At 40.6% G+C, this 27339-nt stretch overlaps 3 long non-coding RNA genes across 5 annotated transcripts; all 3 read right to left on the bottom strand.

Annotated features, from left to right (window-relative positions):
• Nucleotides 1–5064: 5064 nt before the first annotated feature.
• Nucleotides 5065–6582, bottom strand: LOC142468947 (uncharacterized). The gene is made up of 4 exons (XR_012788917.1): nucleotides 6364–6582; nucleotides 5868–5936; nucleotides 5491–5602; nucleotides 5065–5135 (listed from the first exon to the last, which is right to left on the bottom strand). It is a non-coding gene; the product is annotated as an uncharacterized LOC142468947 (long non-coding RNA).
• A 62-nt stretch (nucleotides 6583–6644) lies between these two features.
• LOC142468943 (uncharacterized) lies at nucleotides 6645–27105 on the bottom strand. 3 transcript variants are annotated; one of them, XR_012788914.1, is made up of 5 exons: nucleotides 26912–27105; nucleotides 8713–8781; nucleotides 8338–8449; nucleotides 7892–7982; nucleotides 6645–7734 (listed from the first exon to the last, which is right to left on the bottom strand). It is a non-coding gene; the product is annotated as an uncharacterized LOC142468943 (long non-coding RNA). The 3 variants fall into 3 exon arrangements; XR_012788912.1 differs by lacking the exon at nucleotides 26912–27105 and adding an exon at nucleotides 11596–11788; XR_012788913.1 differs by lacking the exons at nucleotides 7892–7982; nucleotides 26912–27105 and adding an exon at nucleotides 11596–11788.
• LOC142468938 (uncharacterized) lies at nucleotides 18656–21734 on the bottom strand. The gene is made up of 3 exons (XR_012788910.1): nucleotides 21433–21734; nucleotides 20915–21025; nucleotides 18656–19761 (listed from the first exon to the last, which is right to left on the bottom strand). It is a non-coding gene; the product is annotated as an uncharacterized LOC142468938 (long non-coding RNA).
• Nucleotides 27106–27339: the final 234 nt, after the last annotated feature.

Below are 27339 nucleotides of genomic sequence, written 5' to 3'. Positions count from 1 at the left end.
TTTGCTACTCCCACTTGGAAGACTTAAGAAGGGATTGGCTCATGGACTTTACCTATCCCTGATAGGCTTACACAGGCCACGAGTCACCACCTTACTTCCATCACTCCCAAGAGAGGCATAACGGGGGGGGGGGGGGTCAAGAGCCCATTGATTTACCCTGTTACTGCCTGTAGCTAACAGGACTTACATAACAGATATAACAGGGGAAAGAAAGGTACTATGGGACATACCCTGTTACACTTACAATTAATGGAAGTCCCAGACATCCACAACCTTCTCAGTGAAGAACATTTCTGACATTATCCCATTTAACACCCACCATTCTTTTTGGTCTTTTTCTCTACAACAGTGTTAGGTAAAAGAAACTCAAATAAAAATGACGTCATGATGTCTCAAGCATCCTGACAGAAGAGAAAATTGTCACATTGAGCCAAAGATAAACTTGAATCAATATGGCTTCAAGTATGCCCCAAATCCTAGACGCAGAAATTACCTGTTTGTTAAAGGAGTCTCTCTTCCTGTATTACATCCACTCCTGTTCTCTGCTGTAATGAAACAGGGTCTACACAGCAAATATATAAACATCATTTATTATATTATTTTCTGGCATATATACGAACAAAAAACAGGTCCTCTTGACCCGAGATATTTGAATAGGATGCACGTCCATTTCCAAACAATTCTGCACATTTGTAAAGTTCACAAAATCTTTTGCTGAATGTATCGGTAATAATTTCTATGATAAAAACTGCCAACTTTACTGAGGTAACCAGAAGTTGCAGCCACCGTGACAAGGATCACTAAAATCAAGCCAACATGCACTTTTCTGTCTCTACAATGTTTTCCATATTTAAGAATATATGCAACTGTCTCCTCTTTGCTGGATTACACCTGCATGTAGAATTGTAGGGAGAGATGGTAACAGGGGACAGAGATAGATGGAGAGAGACTAGGGTACTGTGACAGAGAATATACAGCAATGTTATTACCTAGTCCTCAATGAGGCTCTGTATTCTGCAGTACTGGCTGCCCCATTCCCATGATGTGAGGTGAACAAGATCTTGTTCTGTGCAAATGGGTTAGTGCAACGCACAGCAAAAAAAGGGGGTGATGGCAGGTCTGGCAAAAATATTTCTTTATTGGGTGGACATAAAAACAGAAGGCTGCAACCTTCTACGCGTTTCGTGCAGACAAATTGCACTTTATCAAGAAGTGTATCAACATGGTATACATCAGGTATATATAGGGGCACAGTCTGCCGATTTTGGCGCCAAAACTCACTAATAACAAACCTCAAGCCCCTTAAACTGCTTAAACAATTAGTGTCTATCTGTTAGGGCATGTGGGGATGGCTAATTACCTGTTGGCACTCGCAGGAGAGCCGCCTCCAAACACCCAGCTCGGTGACACGCACCGCACTGCAATGGAGGGCCAAATCTCGCGAGATGCGCCTCATGCTAGCCACGTTCGTTCCGCGCATGCGCAGAGCAAAGTATGTCATGAAGCAGTCAGAAATCACCAGGGCAATGCCCACAGAGTACTATGTGCTCGCGCATGCGTCCCCATGCCCGTTGGTGACTGGTAAAATGTATAAACCCCACCACATAATGAGGATGTTGATGGAGATGCCTGTAAACATAATGACACTCACATCAATTATCCAAAGTGCAGTGGGGGGGAAAAAACAAGAGGAGGGGTAGGGAGGGGGGGGGGGAAGGGGAAAAGGGGGGAAAAAAGGAAGGGTAAGAGAAAAAAGAACAAAAGAAACGTAGAAAAGAAGAAAAAGGGAGAGAAGGAAAGGAAAGAGAAAGATAAATGATGGGAGAAAATAAAAGAAGAGAAAATAGAGTTGAGGGGGAGGGGGAGAAGGGAAAGAAGGAGGGGGGAGGGGGAGAGGGGAAGAAGGAAAAGAAAGAAAAAAGGGGGGGAGGGGGGGGGAAAGAGAAGGGGGAAAAGAAAAGAGCTGGGGGGATGAAAAGAAAGAAGAGAGAAAAACAAGAAGAAAAAAGAGAAAAAAAGGGGAAAAAAGGGGAAAAAAGAGAAAATTGATTGGAAAAAAAGGAGGGAAGTAGGGATAGGAAAACTCAATATTCTAAAGTGTACGCATTGTTCATGTTGGGGGCCAAATTGGGCAGACTGCACATCGCCTATACAAAACATACATTGATTGTGACCTTAAAAACAAAAGATATACATATATAATCAAACATAGTATAACATTATTGTGAAATTCTAACTTATACCTATATTAAAAACATATAAGCAGCCTTCCAGAAGAACAAAGGATGACTAATAAATGGAAAATACATATATTCTGTTTTTTTAAAGATTTTTCTTAAACTGTGTAAGGAGAAAAGTTGCATACATTAACACTTGTTCAGTTTATCCAATAATTGGGAATGTGGTTAGACTTAAGTTGCTGATAATTGCCCCCATAATAATTTCAGTCCAAAACATTCTTTGAACATTATAGATTACTTGGTCAAATACAAAGACACAAAAATGTTACGGTTAATGCACCTAATGTTACACATCGATGACCTTGGAGCGATGAGACTATGCACACTACATAACTATCTAGAGAAATCTGACCATGGATTATTTCAGAAAATGATTAATGCTCCATTCAATGTTAATTCCATCTGGATAACGGGTTTTTAGCATGAAAATCCAGAATGATTCCCTACAATCTAAGCGTTGTGTCAAATCGCCGCCCCTCATTTTGGGTAAAATTCTCTCAATTCCCATAAATGAAAAGCTTTCGGGGCCGCCCTTGGCGCATTCTATGAAGTGCTTGGAGACCGGGTGCGCCAAGTCTCCTCTCTTAATGAGTCTAAAATGCTCTTGCATTCTAGTCTTGAGGGACCTTGTTGTCCTTCCGACATATCTCTTCCCACAGCCACAACTTATTACATAGACCACAAAGGATGTGTTACAATCAATAAAGTTGTTAATGTTGAAGCGTCTATGTGGGCTGTGGGAAAAGACAAATCTGGAGGGTTTCATGTACCGACACATATTGCAATTATTGCACCTAAAGGAGCCCTTTGTGTTGAATGTGTTTGTATTGGTCCTAATATCTGGGATGACACTCGGAGATAGGTAATTGGCAATGGTCTTAGCCTTCCTGTAGACTATTTTGGGTCCCATTTTGGTATACTCCCCCAGGATGGGATCCATACGTAGTAGACCCCAATGTTTGTTGATTATTTTATTTACTTGGCCGCTGGCCTTACTGTATTGGGAAATAAACAAGGGGGATGTGTTTCCCAATTTTTTATTATTTCTAGCTTTACCACTTTTTTGACTAACATCCCTCGTCCTTGACTCCCTGGTGGGAAGTAGTGTATCTCTATCTATTTCCATTACTTCTCCCACTATGGATTCCAAGGCCTCCCTGTCGTAACCCCTTTCAAGAAACCGATTGGTGAGAGCCTCAGACTGAGTCAGGAAACCATCTAGTGTAGAACAGTTCCTCCTCAGTCTGAGGTACTGGCTTTTGGGAATGCCAGTAATCACCGATCTGGGGTGACAACTGTCCGCCCTAAGAATGGTATTTCTGGAATTACTTTTTCTAAAGGTGTCTGTTTGAATTTTTTGGTCCATATCTACATAAAGTAGAATGTCCAGGAAGCTGATGTGGTGTGCATTGAAGTTGGTGGTAAATTGAATATTAAGATCATTATTGTTTACATATTCAAAAAATGCTTCTAATGTGTCAGTGCTCCCGTGCCAAATTATAATCAAATCATCGATGAAACGTTTGAAGAAAACAATATTGTGTCTAAATCTATTAGTGGCATTGTATATGAAAACGTGCTCCCACCACCCCATAAACAGATTAGCATAGGAGGGGGCAAAACTTGTCCCCATTGCTGTTCCCCGTTGTTGTAAATAAAATTGGTGCTCAAAAAGAAAATAATTGTGTGTGAGAAGAAAAAGAATAGATTCCGTGATAAATGTGGTCATTAACATAGGGCTTCCTGGACATTCAATGAAGTGGCGAACAGCTGCTAACCCCAGATCGTGCTCAATGATTGTGTACAGGGAGACCACATCCATAGTTACCCATAGGTAATCAGATTTCCATGGGATATCCTGTAATTGTACCAACAAATCACCAGAGTCAAGGACGAAGGAGGGCAAGGCCCTCACAAAGGGTTGCAAATAGGCATTAACATAACGGGATAAGCCATCTCCCAAAGATCCAATGCTAGAGACAATTGGACGACCAGGAGGGTCGACCAACGTCTTGTGGATCTTTGGGAGATGGTGGAAAACTGGGATAATGGGATGGGGATTGACCAAAAATCCAATCTCTTTTTTGTTGAGAACTTGTGTTGCTGAACCCAAATCTATAAGATTACATAATTCCTTCAAGAAGGTTGGAGTTGGATCCTGTGGTAGTTCAGAGTAGGAGGACTCATCCCCAAGTTGGCGGTAAGCTTCCCTGAGATAGTCTGTCCTACTCTGAACCACCACCGCCCCTCCTTTATCAGCATTTTTAATTACCAACATTGGATTACTGTGTAATGTTTTGATGGCCAAACGTTCCTCCCTATCCAAATTGTCATCATTAATACTTGAAAATGAGAAACCATGTGCCAAAAACCTAAGGTCACGAATCACCAGACTTTCAAACATTGACAGATAAGGGCCTTTCACAAAGGAAGGATAAAACACTGATTTTTCTCTAAGTTTTGAATCCCAGTCTGTCAATGTGTAAGTCTGGGAATCCTCCACATGATTACTTAGTTCGGCAAGATCATTCAGGTCTCTTAAAGCACAAATATCTTGAAAGGACTGAAGTGTGACCTGTTGTGGGGAAATGACACAAGGGGCTAGAGGTGTGATTACATCAATAGTGTTCGCTTGAGGATGATCCTCAAGAGAAGACTCAGTCAGAGATCATACACTGTGCCAAAGAGCTTACAGTTGACTCCCCACTAAGCAGTCCAGTTTATTCAGATGCAAACCCTAACCCTCTCACTAAGCCTTACAAAATAAGTATATTTTAGGATAATGTCCCCAAAAGATAGTGACCTAAAAACTAGCACATAAGTACCTTTAGCTTGATGGTAAGCAACTTCCTGCAGTACTGGCGGGTCCTGTCATTCAATTTCATTGAACAGGACCTACACCAAGTGAAGAAATAACCTTAGTGGTAGGTTATGTCCATGCCTTCACAATAACCCTAATTTAGAACAGGGGCTTCTCTTTATAAATCATGGACTCTGAATGGAATAGGGGTGATTGTTAAACTTGTTCACACCACCTCAGAGAGACAAGTGGCATGGTGAGGGAGAGAGGCAGCAGAGGCAAGAGTGGTAAAAGTGACTACATTACAGGTTACAATGTTTACAAACACAACCAGGGTAAACTATTAAATATAACCCTGTCATTAGTTCACTTGGGTCATATGTGGACATAATGAGGCCCCTCTGGTCCTGCTCTTAACCTGAAATTAGTTCCCGAGACACCCTTCCATACCTTCTAAACTGAGCGGCTTTGCTTCCTGCAGCACTTTCTGATCCAAGTTTCAGATAAGGGTTGGAGCAAGACAGGACGGAAGAGCAGAAAAGGGGAGGAGGAGGAGGTCTCTCTAATAGAAAGAAACACAAGATAAGCCATCTCCCACTCATATATAACCTTCTCAGTGAAGAACATTTCTGACTTTTCCCATCTAACCCCACCATTCTTTTTGGTATTTTTCTCTACAATATTGTTAGGTAAAATAAACTCAAATAAAAATGATGTCATGATGTCGCAAGCATCCTAGCAGAAGAGGAAATTGTCACATTGAGCCAAAGGCAAAATTGTTTCAATATGGCTTCAAGTATGCCCCAAATCCTAGACACGGAAATTACCTGTTTCTTAAAGGAGTGTCTCTTCCTGCATTACGTCCACTCCTGTTCTCCGCTGTAATGAAACAGGGTCTACAAAGCAAATATATAAACAGCATTTATTATATTATTTTCTGGCATATATACGAACAAAAAACAGGTTCTCTTGACCCGAGATATTTGAATAGGATGCACGTCCATTTCCAAACAATTCTGCACATTTGTAAAGTTCACAAAATCTTTTGCTGAATGTATCGGTAATAATTTCTATGATAAAAACTGCCAACTTTACTGAGGTAACCAGAAGTTGCAGCCACCGTGACAAGGATCACTAAAATCAAGCCAACATGCACTTTTCTGTCTCTACAATGTTTTCCATATTTAAGAATTTATGCAACTGTCTCCTCTTTGCTGGATTACACCTGCATGTAGAATTGTAGGGAGAGATGGTAACAGGGGACAGAGATAGATGGAGAGAGACTAGGGTACTGTGACAGAGAATATACAGCAATGTTATTACCTAGTCCTCAATGAGGCTCTGTATTCTGCAGTACTGGCTGCCCCATTCCCATGATGTGAGGTGAACAAGATCTTGTTATTGGAAACCCGGGCCTGCAGAAGAACAGAAAAACCATCATACACTGAGCCAAAGAGCTTACAGTTGACTCCCCACTAAGCAGTCCAGTTTATTCAGATGCAAACCCTAACCCTCTCACTAAGCCTTACAAAATAAGTATATTTTAGGATAATGTCCCCAAAAGATAGTGACCTAAAAACTAGCACATAAGTACCTTTAGCTTGATGGTAAGCAGCTTCCTGCAGTACTGGCGGGTCCTGTCATTCAATGTCATTGAACAGGACCTACACCAAGTGAAGAAATATCCCAGTGGTACAGTATGCCTGCCTTCACAATAGCACTAATGTTAGAACATGGGCTTCTCCTCTTTATAAATCATGGACTCTGAATGGGATGGGGATGATTGTCACATTTGTTTACGCCACCTCAGAGACAAGTTCCATGGTGAGGGAGAGAGGCAGCAGAGGCAAGAGTGGTAAAAGTGACTACATTCCGTGTTACAATGTTTGCAAACAATCCCAGGGTAAACTATTAAACATAACCCTGTCATTAGTTCAGTTGGGTCATATGTGGACATAATGAGGCCCCTCTGGTCCTGCTCTTTACCTAAAATGAGTTCCCGGGACACCCTTCCATACCTTCTTCACTGAACGGCTGTGCTTCCTGCAGTACTTTTTGACCCAAGTTTCAGATAAGGGTTGGAGAGAGACAGGACGGAAGGGCAGGGAAGGGAAGGAGGAGGTCTCTCTTCCTGCATTACGTCCTCTCCTGTTCTCTGCTGTAATGAAAAGGGTCTAGAAAGCAAAGATATAAACAGTATTTATTATATTATTTTCTGGCATTTATACAAACAAAAATAAGGTTCTCTCTTGACCTGAGATATTTGAGCAGGATGCAGGTCCCTTTCCAAACAATTCTGCAGATTTGTAAAGTTCACAAAATCTTTTGCTGAATGTATTGGTCATAATTTCTATGATAAAAACTGCCAACTTTACGGAGGTAACCAGAAGTTGCAGCCACCGTGACAAAGATCACTAAAATCAAGCCAACATGCACTTTTCTGTCTCTACAATGTTTTCTATATTTGAGAATATATGCAACTGTCTCCTCTTTGCTGGATAACACCTGCATGTAGAATTGTAGGGAGAGATGGTAACAGGGGACAGAGATAGATGGAGAAAGACTAGGGTACTGTGACAGAGAATATACAGCATTGTAATTACACAGTCCTCAATGTGGCTCTGCATCCTGCAGTACTAGCTGCCCCGTTCCCATGATGTGAGGTGAACAAGATCTTGTTCTGGAAACCCGGGCCTGCAGAAGAACAGAAAAACCATCATACAGTGAGCCAAAGAGCTTACAGTTGACTCCCCACTAAGCAGTCCAGTTTATTCAGATGCAAACCCTAACCCTCTCACTAAGCCTTACAAAATAAGTATATTTTAGGATAATGTCCCCAAAAGATACTGACCTAAAAACTAGCACATACGTTCCTTTAGCTTGATGGTAAGCAGCTCCCTGCAGTACTGGCGGTCCTGTCATTCAATGTCATAGAACAGGACCTACACCAAGTGAAGAAATAACCTTAGTGGTAGGTTATGTCCATGCCTTCACAATAACCCTAATTTAGAACATGGGCTTCTCTTTATAAATCATGGACTCTGAATGGAATAGGGGTGATTGTTAAACTTGTTCACACCACCTCAGAGAGACAAGTGGCATGGTGAGGGAGAGAGGCAGCAGAGGCAAGAGTGGTAAAAGTGACTACATTACAGGTTACAATGTTTACAAACACAACCAGGGTAAACTATTAAATATAACCCTGTCATTAGTTCACTTGGGTCATATGTGGACATAACGAAGCCCCTCTGGTCCTGCTCTTAACCTGAAATTAGTTCCCGGGACACCCTTCCATACCTTCTAAACTGAGCGGCTTTGATTCCTGTAGCACTTTCTGATCCAAATTTCAGATAAGGGTTAGAGCAAGACAGGACGGAAGAGCAGAAAAGGGGAGGAGGAGGAGGTCTCTCTAAAAGAAAGAAACATAAGGTAAGCCATCTCCCACTCATATAACCTTCTCAGTGAAGAACATTTCTGACTTTTCCCATCTAACGCCACCATTCTTTTTGGTATTTTTCTCTACAACATTGTTAGGTAAAAGAAACTCAAATTAAAATGATGTCATGATGTCGCAAGCATCCTGGCAGAAGAGGAAATTGTCACATTGAGCCAAAGACAAAATTGTATCAATATGGCTTCAAATATGCCACAAATCCTAGACACGGAAATTACCTGTTTTTTAAAGGAGTCTCTCTTCCTGCAGTATGTCCACTCCTGTTCTCTGCCGTAGTGAAACAGGGTCTACAAAGGAAAGATATAAACAGCATTTATTATATTATTGTCTGGCATTTATACAAACAAAAAGCAGGTTCTCTCTTGACCCGAGATATTTGAACAAGATACAGGTCCCTTTCCAAACAATTCTGCACATTTGTAAATGTAACCCGTCTTTATTTTACCTCAGATAATATGGCCTATCACTGAGGTGGGAGCCTGAGTCATATGGGTTACTGTTTCATTCTTATAGTGTGTGGTACATGTTGTGTAAGACTGTGTGACTAGACACGACACAGTGGTAATGAATTATAACAAGCTTTATATACTCATATAGTGGGGAGTCAGTGGGTAGTTTGCTTAAACTTCTATTGTAGTCTGCTGAAGATGTTCGCATTTGTTCCTATTATGGCTCCGGCTTCTCCTTCACGGGCTTCAGGACATATTAGTGCCACTACTTCAAGAGGTCCGGCTACCCCAGCAATTTCCTTGAGAAATTCCAACTTCACGACCACATAGCCCAAGTATGGATAGCTAGCTTCACTGAGGCCCCACACAACAAGTCCATTCAGCGGCTGCAGTGGCAGGTGTCGCAGATATCGGTTGTACCATGATTGGAAGATTATAGACACTTGCGATCCACTATCCAGAAGAACCTTGCATAGTTTTCCTTCAATAGATGCCATCACTCGGGCAGAAGAGCCAAGAATCTCAATTGGCAGATTGGGGTACCCGCAGATGCTCGTGGGTGTGTTAGCCATGGAGCTTCTCTTCGCATGGGGCCTGTGTATTACTCGATATAGTCCCCTGTTGCAGTTCATGACCTGCCCCCTAACCGACTGGTAGATAGAGTAAAATAATTATTACTGAAGGAAGGGAAGACTCTAGCCGAACTTATGAGTGAGATGGGTGCAGCCACCCCAAAATCCTTGAACGTATTTTCTGCCACTCCCTCCGAGCCCCTATTACAAACGGTGGGACAAGTACTAGACAGAGTCATGAAACCCATCAGTGAGAATAGCCCCTACCAACGACTAAGGACATTCTCCGAGGTGAAGCCTATCCCTGTAGGGGAGGATGATTTTGAAAATTAGATGGACACTGCTACATGTAGCCATATCACCTTTGGCTACTTACCTGCCCGACTGGTCGTAAGCCCTGGTACAATCAGGCTACCAGTAGTCGATATGGGTTTTCCCCACTCACTGCTGCACTTGAGTGACAGTGGGAGGCGGTGACATCAGGCCTGAGCATGTCGAATCATAGCACGGACCTGGTGGCCTCCTCCTGGCTGTACTTAAGGGCAGTCCCGCCCCAAACTTAGTAGTGCCTCTACCCCCTTGAGAGAGGCAGGTCACACAGCCAAGAACAGGAGAAACTATCTCCAAACATGTGGAACGGCCATGGGAACCAGCTTTGCCCCATCCTATACGAATCTATTCATGGGATGGTGGGAGTCGTTCCACATGTTTGGAGATAGGAACCCATTTAGGGATCAAATCGTTTTTATCGTCGATTTATCGACGATTTGATTTTCATTTGGGAGGGTGACACCACTTCGATGTTATTATTTATAGATTTACTTAATGATAATGATTATGGTCTTAAATTCACATTTTCTTTTGATCACCATCACCTTAAATATTTAGATTTATTACTTTATGTTGATCTTTCTTTGAATATACACACAGATATATTTAGAAAAGATAATTCACGAAACACCTATCTTAGAGCCGATAGCTGCCACCCCAGAGCTCTTGTTAAAGGAATACCAAAGGGGCAGTACATGAGGATAAAAAGAAACTGCTCCAAAGATGAGGACGTCCATAGACAATCAGATGAATTATTTAATAGATTCTTAGCCAGGGGCTATGAACCCCTTGACCTAAATAAGGCATGGGAAGAAGTGGAGGTTATGGAAAGGAGCCAATTGTTAAAAAGGAAACCAAAAAAGACATCCAAACAAGAGAGCCCACTGTTTATCACTCAATTCAGTCGACAGGCACAAGAAGTGAGACTCATCTTGAAGAAACATTGGAGCATCTAACGCCTTGATCCAATTTTGGGACAAGATTTACCCCAAAAAACGAAACTGGTTTTCAGAAAGGCTAAGACCATATCTAATTCTTTATCACCAAGTTTGTTTTCAACTGAGGCAGACAAACAGAGATCCTTTACTAAAGGTTTATATAGATGTGGCTCTTGTAAGATTTGTGCTCTATTGTCTCCAACTAAAACCTTTGAGAGTACAAACACTAAGGGGCCTATGCAGAGAAGTGCGAATACATGCCGTTTGGCATGTATTCGCCATAATTTGCTTCCAGAATGCAGAGAGGCTTTTTTCAGTGGCGAAAAAATATGTATTCGCCAGGAAAATTGGAAAGCTACATGATTCCGCCAAACGGGTGGCGAGAAGTGTATATTTGAGCAAATTCGCCATGTGTATAAAGTCGCCATATGCTGTAAAGGTTAATGTCAGATATTCGGCATGTGTGCTGTAATTTTATGCGCACAAATCGCCAATAGAGTTCGGCAGAAAAAAACGGCAGTATCACTCCCGATCGACGCCAACTGCTTTGTCTTCCAGTCACACACGCTTCATCTGCTCACGTGACCCAAACACGTCCGTGAAGTCTAAACGCGGTCTCCTGCTGTCATGTCAACAAAGCAACAATGAAGACCTGCAATGAAGGGGCAATGAAATGCCTCTTATTGCCACAGTTCTTCCTGTTGCCTTCTTGCCGCCCCCCCCCACATCAGCCTTACCCCTTCCTGCCACAAACTGCATCTCCTTTACTGTACGATCACCTCTGACATTGCCTGCCTTACTCACCCGCTTACCTCACACACTCTGTACCTTGAAATGCATGTTCTTGCCACGAAGGAGTCCCGATCCACGGCAGCAACAGTTGTTAGCTGTGACACAGCCTTGAGCAGATGACGTCAGCCAAACACGCCCTCTAACTCTAAACGCGGTCCCCTGCTGTCATGTCAACAAAGCAACAATGAAGAACTGCAATGAAGGGGCAATGAAATGCCTCTTATTGCCACAGTTCTTCCTGTTGCCTTCTTGCCGCCCCCCCCCCCACATCAGCCTTACCCCTTCCTGCCACAAACTGCATCTCCTTTACTGTACGATCACCTCTGACATTGCCTGCCTTACTAACCCCCTTTCCTCCCGCAGTACGAAGCTTAAAGGGCATAAACGTGTCACAATTTATTAAAAACAAAATGTATGAAACCTGTAATGTACTTAAATGTTTTTATCCAAGGTGATGATGGTTGCGTTTAATACAAGTGCAAAATGGCCCGGTACTTCCATATTTATTTGTATTTTTGTCAGCAACAGTCATACATGCATTGTAATTTATGACTTATCTCAATATCACACTGTATGGATGAGCGATACCACACGTTGAACAGGTATGTGTTGTGTGTGTAGTATGATGTGGGGCGTACCACATCAAATTTTATGGGACATGTGCCTTGTGCAGTGCTCGTGTCCAGTCCACTATATTGAATTAATTATGTGCGTAAGTACATTACAAATAACATGTTGTGCGCAAATGTAATGTTGTGTATGAGCACATAAGAAAAGTAAGAAATAAGTTATGCAAATGTATCATGTTGTTTTATCACAGAATGTAAAAGTTCAGTCAGAAGGATTGTAAGTTGCATTCCATTTGCGTATCATATGAGGAGATACATTATTGTTATGCGTTAAACACGTCATATTAACCCAAAATGTAACTGTATTAACAGAAAAATTTGTCACTTTTCCTAGTTGACGGAACATGAAACCAACAATCTTTAGAACAATTTAATCATTGTACTTGACCCAACTCTATTGTAACAGCGTTAACAGAGACCGGATATGCTTGTACTTTATTTTTTTGTTCGTACTATTCTGTAATGATACATGTTTCATAACATTAACAAGTATAGCAACAGTAACATGAATGTCACATTTTTTGAACCAATCGTTACACGGCCTTCAACAATCACCAATTACATGTGAAAAAATGAAAGTTTGAATGTTATGGCAAAATCAATGTAATGTTAACATGTGTGTTACACGTGCATTGTTCATGTTTGTAAACATTATGTTAACGTATGTTGCATGCTATACATTATTATGGCACATGCATATTAACATGTTATACCTGTAATGTCTGTGCTGTGCTTTTAAATAAAGTTTCCCTTGTTCACTTTACCTCAGTTGTGTGCATGTGAACTTGAAGTTACCTCAGCGCAAGTACATACACATTTCATGAACATGGCAGATGACATGATTATGCAATACTTTTTGGGAAGAAGAAGATTAGTACTACAGGATACAATTAGGAGGCAGGAGAGGAGAGTTGTGCGACATGCAGAAATTGTACAGGACCCAGTGGAGGACAGGATACAGGAGAGGGTGCATGAGAGGGGAAACCCCAGAGGAAATAGGATGATGCAGGGCATCATGGAGGGCAGACGAGAGGAGAGGCGTCAGTTAATACAGGAGAGGAGACAGAGAAGGATAAATGTGTTGCCAAGGCCACGAATTGTACGGGAACGTACTTATTTGGAGGGCTTAACTGAGGAAGAGATAGTTATCAGATACCGTTTGTCATCGACGGCAATACTTGCTCTGTATGCGGTGCTAAGATGTGATCTTGATACAGTAACCAACCGTGGCCATGCCATTCCCGGCCTAGTAAAAATGCTGTGTGCACTTCATTTCCTAGCATCTGGATCATTTCAGACCACCGTTGGAATAGTCGGTGGCGTTTCACAGTCTGCCTTTTCAAGGGCACTATCATTATTTCTAAATGCACTGTGCAAACGTGCCAGAGATTACATAAGTTTTCCAAAAGACCACAATGGATGGGTTGGCCTGCGTAATGGATTTTACCAAATTGCTGGCCTTCTTTGTGTAATGGGTGCCATTGACTGCACACATATTGCATTAGCGCCTCCAAGTATTTATGAGCACGTCATCCGTAATAGGAAACATTACCATTCAATTAATGTGCAGGTAGTATGTGATCATAACATGAGAATCATGAATGTAGTAGCAAAATTCCCAGGTTCCTGCCACGATGCATCGATATTGAGAAATTCCAGTGTCACAACAGCTTTTGAAACTGGATTGTTCCCATCTGGATGGCTTGTGGGTGAGTGCAGTGAAATAGCACTATTACAACGTGTGTGTTAAATGTGTGAAGATGTATCCTCTTGCTTTAGAGGTGCATAGTAAAAGGGTACTGTAGCCAAAAGTTCAAATTTTAACATAACTGTTCTTCACATTTATAGGTGACTCTGGGTACGGTGTACATAATTGGCTCTTAACACCCCTGCTTAACCCCACAACCTTGTCAGAAGAGCGTTACAACGCAGCACATATATCGACTCGTTGCGTTATTGAACGAACATTTGGATTACTGAAAAGTCGTTTTCGCTGCTTAGATACATCTGGAGGCGCGTTACAATATAAGCCAGAAAAGGTCTCGCAGATAGTTATGTGCTGCTGTATTCTGCATAATGTGGCCTTAAATGACAATGTAAATATAGTTGTGTCTGAGGATGTTCATGAAGATGAAATAGATAATCTCGCTGCTGAGCAGGACCAAACAGCAAGTGGAGTGGAGACTAGAAGACATGTGATACAAACTTATTTCGATGGTACGCAAACTGGCTTGTATTTCAGTTTCTGACTATAGCTATGTTACAGTGTGTCAACATTAATGTTTGTTTTTTCTTTTCTCAGTGTAACACATGGATGAATCATTGAACCTTCACATTCTCAGTCTAGAAAGTACCTTAGATGAGTTACGTGTTGCAGTTTCGAATATGCAGCGGTCACATCAATTGTAGTAAATCATAAATAAAGAAAATATTGTTATACTTCAACATAACGGTAGTGCTCTGTGTGTGGTTTTTTGCTTGTGAATTGCCACTTGCTAATTATGTGTCAATGTGTGTACTTCATGTGTGAGTTTGTATAATGTATGTAGCAGAATATTGAAATTGTTATAGTAACTTTACATGTTGTAATGTGTTTTTAACACTTTTTTTCTGTGTAGTATGCAATGTGTGCAGGGACGTAGGTAACGTCTCAATAAGAATGTGTGCATGATATATAAAAAATAGGAAGAAATTGACATAATTTGTAAAAGATTTTCAAAAATTTTATTACTACACATATGTGGCTTTAAAGGTGTCACCGTCACACAAGGGACATGTTCTCTGCACACTGATCATGTGTCACTATAATAAAGTCGTGTATTGCCATTGTCTACGGTTAGAAAGAACCATTCACATTGACAGTTAACAGGAAACATAAACAAAAATTAAGTACTGCATAACAGCAAAATAAACATTAAAACATATGACTAAACACTGTAGCATTAAGGATAATATTCGGAATAATGTAACGTTCATGTAGGTAATAATGTACAGGCAACAGTAGGCAATTGTGTAAATTATGTGCCAAATTAATATATATATATTTATATATTTATTCATGTATGTACACATACATCGCATGTAGCAATGCGTATAATGGGGTTCATAAGTGCTGATAACATTTTTTGTTCTCAGTATCATAACGACTATGAAGGGAGTAGCAATCCCCAATATGTGCAAGTCCTGCTATTTTGCTCATAATTTTTATTGAGTGCTGCATGCAATTTTACCACTTCAAATATGGTGGCGACAACCTCACAAGACACAAAAAACAGGGGCATGTAAAAATGCTAAATGGAGACCAATTATCCAGGGCATGATTTCGTAACGTATTAAAAGAAAGGTTATGGCGCACAAATATTTTCCAGCACAATCATTTATGCGTATGCTGTATATGCCTGGTAATGTTCATACATTATCGCATAACTTTTCATAGTTTATGTTCTACACTGGTTATCGAGCAGCTCCTGTGCTTCTCTTGCAGTGTGTTCCTGGATGGTCCGAAGCGATTAATCAGGCATACAGTACATAGACTGCAGTGGAATGTGTGACGTCACGGTTACCCAAATAGACACAAGCCCGTCACCTGACCCGGAAACGTTGATCCGGTGTCTCCTCCCGGAAGTGCTTCATTGCAGTTACATGTCGTGAACTTTGTTCTGATTGCCGTGACAGCACTGATTTTGTGTAAATATTACCCTACTCGCATGCGCTATTATTATGTTATATGGTGAAGCAGTGCACGATCTCGGCAATATTACTTCAATGCATATTCAACTTCTTCATGGGTAAAAAACAGGAAGAGTGGTATGCAGTAATGATTCCTGTGCGAGCGTCATGTTATCTACCCGTGCTCCGGTAAAGTCATGAACGTTAAGGTATGCTTTATTTTAGCCACTGAAACAAACGCAGTCCCGACCTTTCTGTGTTGCATATAACGATGACGTTATTATGTGACATGCAACCTGTAATAGTGTTGCTCAGGACACAGCGTTTTCTGTAGTGTGTGTAAGTTTACGCTAACGACCACATGTATACACAGAGATGTGCACGCTGTTACCTTCTTCATTAGTAACGTAACAGTTTATATTTACATGTACATATGTTTATATGTATGTACGATCACCCCAGTGCTTGGCGGGATATGTGTAGTTACATATATGTCTTGCGGGGTATATATAGGTACCTGTGTGCACATACATATATATACATACAGTTATATATGTAAAGATATATGTCTATGTCTCACAAATGCTTGTCAGAATAATAGTCGCGGACAACGATTCTTGTGTTATCAAGTGTTGTAGTGTATCCATTAACTATTTAGATAGTTATAACATTTTCCCATTACTGCACAATATAAATGTCAAAGAGGTGACAATGTGTGTAAGGACACACTACATAAATGACGTTTCTCCACACGCAACTTAATACCTTAAAAATGTGTGACAAACTGTGTGACATGAAGCATATATGGTGCACTGACGCAGTGTACTTATTAGTTGAGACACGTCACATGTTGTCTGCTTTGAAGCTGCAATGTAATGTGAAAGTGTACATATTAAAGACATTTCTTTGTTTATGCTGCTCTTTTATGGCTGCAGACTTCTATTTTGAAATAAAGTTTTAATTGCAAGGAATCAGTGTTTTATTGTCTAAGGTTATACTTTGTAACATACACGTAAATCACATGTTTACTGATAAGGGAAAGGAGTTAACATAGAGTTCAGCATCGGAGCTATGTTCCCCTGGCAACGCATTCTTCCTCCTTCATGAAGCGTGTCTTCTTCGTCCTTCTGTGCAGTCTTTCTGTGAACATACAGGCAAGCAAAATGAGCTGTGGCTCTAATTGAGCTGTGTGTCAATTCACAATGCTGCTCATGATGCGCAACAGAAATAATCTATCAATAATTGATTTTACACACAGATACATGTACAATAAGGTCTATTTAAGTGCATGCGTGAGACAGTTTTCACTGTCACACTCATTGTTGTATCCATTTTTCATGCTCAGTTACTTTACTGACACTGTTATTTTGGTTTCTTACTACATGCTCACATAATTATACTGCCATTTTTCAGCAGCATGACAGTTTCATACTAATGTTCTTTATTGCCTGTGCATTGCCAGGTTATGTCGTATTGTTTGTTATAATGGGAATATGTCTTATTTCTAGAGACCTTTACTGTTATGTTGGGAATTTGAAGAACATTATTGATAGCATTTACAAATATGAAGGTAATATGCCTGCCACAGTCTTTAATGTGTGAATTATACAATTGTCTTAAACTGTAGTAACATCAAACACATTAAGTAATTTATAATTAATATTAACTGTTGACCGTATCATTCAGAAACTATTACACATTGATAAGGTGTGTAGTCTCCATTTCTGTTATGTATTTGCCTGTATTCATATATAATAACTATAGTACATTATCTAACACACGATTCACACAGATTGTCTACATGTGTTACTGTTATAAGTAGTTAGTACAACAAGTAACATACATTATGTTCAGTATACCTTTACAGATTTAAGAAAGTTATTGCAGGAGCATTCATATTCTTCACCAACATTTTCTCCTTGAAATCTTCATCTTCATAAAGTGCTGCGTTTTCTGTGACATTAACACCTTCATGACCAGAGCATGCTTTATCTGCGACATCTGTTGGCATGTGGATGAGCATTGATTGTGTAGAAAGACTAGTATCATTGCACCATTGATAATGCTGCTCATGCTGCATGTAGCGATTCATATCAGTATCTGTTGAACATTCTCCTGTGATTTCAGCAAAATCCTCTGTATTGATAAGGTGACACGTATCAACGGCAGTGGAAGAGGAAAAAAAGTTCCCACTTTCTTTTATAACGTGACAACAGGAACGTAATTTCCATGGGCCCACTTTTTCTCCTTCACGACAACTTGTTCGCACAAAACAATCTTGTAAAGTTAGATTCTTCCTGATTCCATTTTTCCAACTGTTACTTTGCGGTGCCAATTTGTAATATGCGTAGTTGTTTTCTGCGTAGGCATAAATTTCCCTTACTGTTGCTTTTCTGTCCAAATTATTACAAATTGCAGCAATGATTAATTGTTTCTAAGTCAGCTTTGGTCTTTGCTGCACTGCATCGCGTGTATCCATGTTGAGCTTAGATGAATGTGTAAAGAAATTTGTAGTAACATTTATGAGCGTTAAACTGGGTGCATAAATGTAACCTTTTTATCTGCAGTTTCTCCTGTGCAAGGTTATTGTACAAAGGAAAGTCCAAAAAATTTTTAAGACTCCCTAACACAGATGTGTGAACGAACCTTTAAACAAAATAAGTCAGACACATTCAAAATTAGAATTTTTTTTATTTACCATTACTGTATTTATGTACAATATTATAAAAACTTTATAAACTTACAAATTAAACACAACAGTAAATTGTAGTAATTTCTTCATTTGCTGATAGTTACAATATGACGTATAACATAAACATTAGAGCTTGTGTCTTTAAAAAACAAATAGGTTTTGACAAGTGTGCCTGTCAACACAATTTGCACAACATTCTTTAACTATGCACAGATTGGTTATTGTACGTATACGCACATGAACATGGCTTGTGACAGTATATTAAACAGGCACAAACATGTATATGCCTGTAAACTAACAATGTGTGTTACTTTAATGATGTACAAGTGTATACATAAGCATAAAAGCCTTTATTAAGCTTTCTGCTGTTGGTGTGTTTGAAGCAAGTCATTAAATGTGTCACTTGCATCTTTTGGAACGGGTAACGCGAGCAGTAACAGCAGTGCGTGCATTTTTAGCTTTCCTCACACTTTTTTTTGCGGGTTGCCCACTAACAGTCTGCGGACACTCATTTGTGTTCATAGTATTTCCATGTTTCTGAGTATTGTGAACAGTGGCTGATTCGAGCACATCTGAATCACAGGACACGGCACGAGTTGATGTTCCTGTTTCTATACTTCCTGCTGTGTGTAGTGTTTCTGGTTGTACAATTTCTAACAAGGCCACACCAGTATTATCCGCACATGTAACATTTTCATTATGTTCATCATTACCTATATTTACATAACTAGGGCATGTATCTGTCTGCTCTGTAGCTCTTACACCTTCCGCTTCTGAATTGGTAGGGCAGCTTACTTGAAAAGTGTCAGTACCCTCCACAGTGGCTAAAAACGTGGACGGAAGAAATGACGTTAAAACAGTAGAAGTTTGGAGGTCATTTTTTCTCAGTAAACAGGAAACTATTGCCTCCATGTACGAATTATGTTTCCGCAGTTCTGTAACTGCATTTGTTAAAATTTCTTTCACCTCTACAATTTCCCTGACCATTTTTTCATGCACACACATTAATTGAGAGTGCTTCTCTAAATTGCTTTTAAACAACCGTTGTTCTGCCTCCTGAATGGAAAGGAGTTCATTATGGTTGCCAGTGTCAAAATCCATTATGCTGTGTGTTCCATTACTTGCTAGTTCTATCATTGGGGAAAATGGATCCTCACTGACATTCATGCCATTGCTGGTTTGTTCAATGGGTGTATCTATGGAAGAGATGATTATGGTGAGGAAAAAAACACACAGAGTAGCACTAAACATTACAATAGTATGGAACACTTTAAACACAGTAATCGCACCAAGATAAGTGTTAGCCGCAGAAAGTAAGAACCATGCATATGGAAGCAACTATGCATACATGAGTTAGACAGCACTACAAGTAGTTGTGCAGGTACAGTTACGTACACTTATGCAATGCAGGACATAAGATTGTGAGCTAAAAAGGTTACTGTCTGTTAAAGTTCTTACTCACATGGAAGTTTAGCTCCAATTATTGTAAAGAAGTATTAACGCATTAACATTATTTAAAATCCATAGGTAATCATTGTATTATCAATATTTGTAATTTAAATTATATTTATTTGACCATAATGACAATGTTATAGCGTATGAAGTATGGGCGCCATATACAATATATATTGATTCACAACAAAACTGGCCTATGTATGTATCACCCTGTCACACTTAGTTTGACCTATACCACAGGATTGGCTTGTAAAATAGAAAGTTGACTTCTTACTTTACTTTTATGTTTCGTGACTGTTCATGTTAAAAATGGGTTTGGATTTTTTGACATAACTTTCCCTCATTAAACTGTGTGTCAGAGCCTTGTGTAGCTGGTACTAAAAGGGAGGTCTATATATATCGTCTCTTCATTTTTGTTATAATCCATGTTTGCAGCAGGTGTGTAAATTTTTTTAACCAAATAACTGCACAGTGACACACGTCTCACAACACTTTGCAGTAAAATTGTTAAAATATGGTGCTGCTCTACCTAATGATTGAGATATTAATGTTGAAGGGAACATTTTAAAAATAGCCATCGTTATTGTCATACTAATATTTAAACGTCGTTAAAAATATCAATGTTTATCACAAAGTGATACAGATTCCCATTTACCATAGAACACACACTGCATGTAACATGTACAGGTTTGATATTAGTGCCTGTTTTCGTAAGTCAAATTTTTTTTACACAAACCACGCAGTAGAAAGTCTTATCGAGATGGTATGGTCTCTGTTTCATTTGATCATGGCCTCTTCTTGGAAGAAGTGGAACATTACATTTTAGCAAGGGACACAAATTGAAATAACACTTTACAACAGTGTTAAGGATTACATATGTTAAAAGCTATGTACCTTCAAAATCTGCTGCAGAATTTATTGGCGATCTGAGTTCTGTTTGCATGCTGTCTTGTTCTGTGTCATGACGGCAAGTATGTGACACTGCTGATGGTGACCCTGTGACCTCTGCAATGTATAAAAGCATAACTTTACCTTTAGTAAGCAATACTATCATTGCTGTTACATTGTATACTGAATAATGTCTCATGTTTCAGAAGCTGCCATGTTTCATTTAATTGTTACAGTAACTTGTATTAGGTAACTTAACATTCAACATATCTGCAACGGTGTACAGTTGTTATATTGTTTAATTTATGTTATTACACACTGCTACATAGTTAATCTCACAGTATTGTAAATGTTGCTGTGAGTGCATCAGTTTCATTATGAAAATTAAACAAAAACATTGACATTGCATTGACACAGTTTTGACTGTTGCTGTATATAGTTTTGTTAGCAAAAAAACAAAGGACACATCTTTTAGTAATTTTAATATGTTAGTCATGATAGCACCATTTTATCACATTATTCACCTTCATAAAACAGTTCATCGAACACTCCTATATCGAAATCGCCTTCCAATCCCTCTACTTGTATAGCTGGCAACTTCAAACTAAGCTGCTCCTCTAGTGGTGTAAGTGTTAAATGTGAAGCTGGCGGGCCTCCGCCTGTTCCGGCCGCATGATTTTTAATGTTCTGCAATTTCACTTTTAATTTTCTTTTGATGTCGTCAAATCTTTTCCGGCAGTTGTCATGCGAGCGCACTTGAACACCACATCCAGAAACAGCTTCACGGATGTTTATCCACAACGCCCTCTTGACAGCTGCAGATGTTTTTACTTGAAATACACATCAAGGACACAGTTGACATTACTATTACTTACATAATTATTTGTAGTTAAACTGCAAAATAGAATTTTTAATGCTAAATATATGTTTGTACTATGCTGCTTGCTCATGTGTAACTATTTGTTAATAAAGTTGAACTAAAGCAACAGCATTCTACATTAGCTTTAGTTACACACAATTGAAACACACGGCTTAGCATCATAGCACAAACCCTATGTAGACACACAGCATTGAAAGTCTTGTGCCATGCCATCATTTCACCTGACTTTATCTCTGCGTGGCCTAAACACGGTGCATGTCATCATTTGTACACCATGGCATGTCTTACTACTGTTAAACTTACCAACAAGATGGCCAAAGAGACGATCATAGTTCTCAACAATTTCCGTTACTAAGACGCGATTTTCCTCGTCACTAAATTTAATATTTCGTTTTCTCCCTTCATGTTGTGATTGTGTATTAGTCAGTGGTACATCGTGGTCTGTTGTATCTGCATCTTCGACATCCATGGACATCATGCTAATTTGATCGTCACCATGCTGTGATGCCTCAAGACCATCATCATCATACACAGTATCATGTGTTGTTGCCATGGGGCCTGCATGCATATTCATGGGAACAGTACCACTTGCACAAGCTATTTGGCCTGCACTAGCATACTCTGCGATACAACGATTGGGAAGAGTATGCGTTGCAGCCCTCACACGGCCACGTACAGCACCACGTCCAGAAGCAGGCACAGTAACAGGCACAACAGGAAGCAAACTACCACGCACAGTACCACGCACAGTACCACGCACACGACCACGCACACGACCACGCACACTACCACGCACACTAGAACGCACAGTACCACACAGACTAGAACGGTCACAACCACGAACATTGCCACGGACACCACGACGCACAGTTCCTCGGACATTACCACGTTGACTACCACGCACATTGCCTCCCACACTAACGCTACCAGTACCACATACAGTTCCACGCACAGTACCACGGTGAGAACCACTAACATTTGCACGAACACCACCACGCACATTCCCACTTACAGAACCACTTTCAATAACACTGACATTACGACTCACACTTCCACGCACACTTCCACTGACATTACCACGCACACTGCTATTTCCACGCAAACTGTGCCTGCCACGAACATTAGCAACAAAAATTGCATCTGCATGACTTACAGACGGTGATTGTATAGACACTGCAGTCACACTTGCTGAGAGTGAAGGAGCAGTAGTTTCCAAAGGTGAAATTGATGCATTGTCTAACACTGTTTCATGTCCAGTAACAGGACCGGTCACGCCACTAACTCCAGCAGCACGCATGGCTGTGGAACTTCCAACCACATTTCTCAGTGCATGTGCACCACTTCTCCTGACTGTGCTCACGCGAGCTACGGACATTTTTATAGCTTGTAGAATCTACAGTTGCCGCTACTACTCTGCTTAGACGGTGTTTTGTGTGTCACTGTGTTTGCCTGCTGATAATACACCAAACTACACTCTTAACACTGTGATATGTAAACAGTATAAAGCGTTTTCGTTATTGTAGCAGTGTCAGTGACAGAAGGGCGCCGTTTCTATGCTACTCCAATGCAAACAAGCCGTCCGTCAGACGAAGTGACAGCAATCAGCTGTTTACATCAGAAATTGGGCGCGCAATTCAAGTCACGTCTCGCGAGACTGACGAGAGGTACTTGAAAACTCACTGCATCATGTTATCGCCGAATGCAAGTACATCCCTCTGTAATGGCGACATTACCTGTCGCCATTACTACACATTGAGAATTTCTTGCCAAACTGCTGTTTCTGCATTAGGTACTTTAATAACGCCAGAATTTGTCAATTGTCAAACAATGGAAAAAAAAATTTACGAACGTCTCTGCATAGGCCCCTAAGGCTGTGTTTGATATACAAAGTTTTATTAATTGTAAAACCACTTTGTAATCTACCTACTCACCTGTGGTTGTGGGAAACAGTATGTGGGCCGGACTACGAGGAATCTTAAAACACGCATTATGGAGCATGTCAGACTTATCAAAAATAGAGACCTCAATCATCCGGTGCCACTACACTGTACCCACTGTCCCAGAGGAGATGGTAGATTACTTAAAGTATGTGGGATTGAGTCTGTTCCATGTCATGTGAGAGGTGGGAATCGCATTAAGAGGCTTGATCAAAGGGAGGCCTTTTGGATATTTACACTAAAAAACCCAGGTCACCTTTTGGACTTAATATAGACTGGGACCTTGGCCATTTCCTTTGACCTCATCTCTTTGTGTTTCTGACTCTGGGTAATATCCCTTTAACTAAAACAAGTACTCTGATTAAGTTTTTTCTTTTTGGGTATGTTTAGATTTAAATTGAATTTTCTTTTTCTTAATATGTTTATTTATGTATGAACTGAGTTTTCATCTGGATTTAAAGATTAATATGTTTTTCTCATCATGATCATCATATTTCGACCTCCTATGACATCTATGTACACTTCTTGTTTACTGTATGTTTAATTTTACAGGAATGTGTCAAAATCATATTACATCTGATTCTAAAGATGTCATGTTGTTTTATCAATCTGATGCATTTTATCTAGTTCTCCTTTTACATTTCCTGGGACCCTAATGTGCACATCAGTATACATTAGGTCATGAGTATCTAAGTGAATGAATAAAGTTTTCTCATTATTATGTTGCTGGTGTGCATTTTGGGATCTGGAGATGTGAAGGAGAGAAAAAAAAATTCTTATTTTTTTGCACTTTTTGAAATTTTTAATGTGTGTGTTATTGTTGTGCAAATATTGCTATTCTTTTAATGATAAATGTTTTATGTTTATGAGTTAGTTATTCTTTATCATTTTCTCTTTAAACATTAGACTTATATTGTTTGTTATGTTTATTATTATTTTTATTTTTTTCATTTTTGTAAAAATTGGCCTTTTTTTATAAAGTTTTGTTTGCACAGGGTGATGAGGCCGAATGACTGACGTCACAGATGACATGGTTATAAGATGTTCTGCCAGTTTTAATAAAGTTATATTTATTGTTAAGCCTAGGGACCAATTGGAGGGCGTCTCCTCAGACTACATCCCATTGATTAGATAGAGGGACTTGTCTCTTGTAAATAAAGTTTGTTGAAAATGACGCGATCCTGTTATCCAATGGGGATCCGTATAGCAGGAGATGCCAGCCGATTGGTCAATCGGGCTGTGACGTCACTCGGTAGCGCTATCGGCGCAATAGTTTAAATATCGGCTTTTTTTAGAGTAAAGTACACCTTGAGAAAGGTCATAGAGCCCGAAACGCGTAGGTGGATACTTGTTGGGGCAAAGGGGGACCTTTGTCCAATCTTTGTATGGTGTAAATACATTTTTGCTTTGGTTGCCGTGAGCCTCCTCCTGGTTTTCTTGGCAGTGCACTGCCGTTTTGTCTCCTGCTCCTGTTACTGGTGGACTGCACGCTATTTATTCCTGCTGAAGAAAACTCCCCTGGATTCTGCAATTCAAAAGTGGGTTATACCTGTGGGTTGCCATACCCCTTCATTCTCACTATATGGGACATTTATTGTACTATTCTTTATTGGTGCCTGTGGCATTAAGTACTAGTCCCTTAAACCCTATTAGGGTAACTTTATTGTGTTATGCAGATTATTGGGAGCTTCTCAACTGCAGATGTTATGAATACACTAAGGACTTGTCTTTCTGATGCACTGGCGTTCTACACATCCACACAGCCAAGAGCCTGACTATTGGGCGTTCTCTGGTCCTCTTCCTTTTGGGGGAGAGTGAGTGTGTACCATACCTCTGCCTCTGCTAGAGGGGCAGGGAAGAGCTGGGACTGCGGCGGGTGCCCTTGGCCTGTAGTGAAGGTCCAGGGACCATCCTTTAGTGGGTAGCTGAGAGTTGCTGTTGTGGGCAGGACCTGCCGTGTACTGTGCTGCACAAAGAGAGACAATAAACCGTTCCTGTTTGCTTATACCTCCGGCCTGGTGTGTGATCTTACTGGGGGGAGAGGTAATCGGTTCTACCGTGGGAGATCATCTTCAGTTCCCTGGAGCCTACAGCAGATGGAGGCACTGCTAAAGATATGTAGGGTATGAACCCCAGAAGCCTAGTCCTGTGTCCCCTCTACCACCGGCAGACATATGCAGTAATGGCCAAATCTCCCACCGGGTGGGGAAACACTGTTACACACATATATATATATATAGCCCAGTCCCTTGGGACTACTGATTTCCTGGCCTTATAACACTATAAGTCCCATTTAGTAAGTGGGCAGTGTTAGCAGTAGACTAAGGTGGGTGTGTTATATTGTTCAGTGTGATGTTCAATAAAGTTCAGGATTAGTCTGTTATTGTAAGGGGGGGTCTATGACAGTATGTAGGCCGACTTAATAGCCAATCCCCAGAAAGGGAGGCGCTTGCTCCTTTATAGTATAGAGTAGGGGTTAGTGGCAAGAAGTTCTTGGATAGACTTCAGAGTGTGCAGACACAGAAGAGATCCTCTCCCCAGAGGTAGCAGGCTGAGGCCTTGCCCCATGAGGGGGTAAGGTATCTACAAGAGAGAGATAGTCAAGGCCTAATGTCTAGGTACTGCATCAGGGGGACTGTGACCTGTATTAACCAACAAGCACGTACCAATAAACCCATTTATACCCTATCTGGAGTCATGCTTGAGTTGTCAACAAGAAGTGTCCCTGAGGCTCACCCTGAAAGCCGAGGGATACTCTTGGACTGGAGGCGCTGTCACCTAAAGAACCACAGTGAGCCTGTCCTGATGTCCTCCCCACAACATCACAGAGATCTCCTGCCTCCTGTTTACTACTCAGGGATGAACCAGCAGCCACAGATTACAGCAGTAGCTACACCATCTCCCTTAGGGTTGGGGGAAAAGGGGCTACATACTGATATATATATATATAGGCAATACGACCGCGTTGAAACGAAATCAGAGGCAGCACTCCAATGGATAATCAAAAAAGTATATTGTGAGTTACCAAGACACCATAACCGACGTTTTGGTCCGCAGACGGGACCTTTCTCAAGGTGATGAGACCGACAAAGTGGATGTGAACACATATAAATACCTTACACAATCTAAAACAGCTGCTAAACATCACATTAATCAATAGCAACAAGAATACACTCAGAAACTAACCTCCTGCATACCTGCTGTAATGACTGGCGTTGCCTGAAACGCAAGGAGCCGCCCGTGTGGTGGAACGTAGCTGGTGCGCATGTGCAGATTAGTGGTGCAGAGTAGGAATGAACCATGCGTGTCAGAGTGTAAGGGAATGCAAGCGCGATATTGGAGCTCATAGAAGACTGAGAGCAGTCTCACTGCACATGTGCCTGACACCAGACTCTCCTGTATTCGGAAAATAAATAAATAACGGGCACTGAATGCGAGCAGGATGCGCTATGCAAAACCTCAGTGCAGGCTGGAGGATGTCCGTGTGTGGTCATGAGCTGCTGGAAGCAGTCCAGCTGTGCCTTTATCTGCCATCGTGCTGAGAATTAACCCTGTATGAGCAAGAAGTGTCTGTGTGGCTATAATCTTACAGAGCCTTCTAAAAGTGTCATAAA

The sequence above is a fragment of the Ascaphus truei genome, chromosome 1, assembly GCF_040206685.1.
Source record: "Ascaphus truei isolate aAscTru1 chromosome 1, aAscTru1.hap1, whole genome shotgun sequence".
Lineage (NCBI taxonomy): Eukaryota > Metazoa > Chordata > Amphibia > Anura > Ascaphidae > Ascaphus > Ascaphus truei.
Note: the sequence above shows the minus strand (reverse complement) of the source record. Positions and strands in the feature narration are given on the sequence as shown.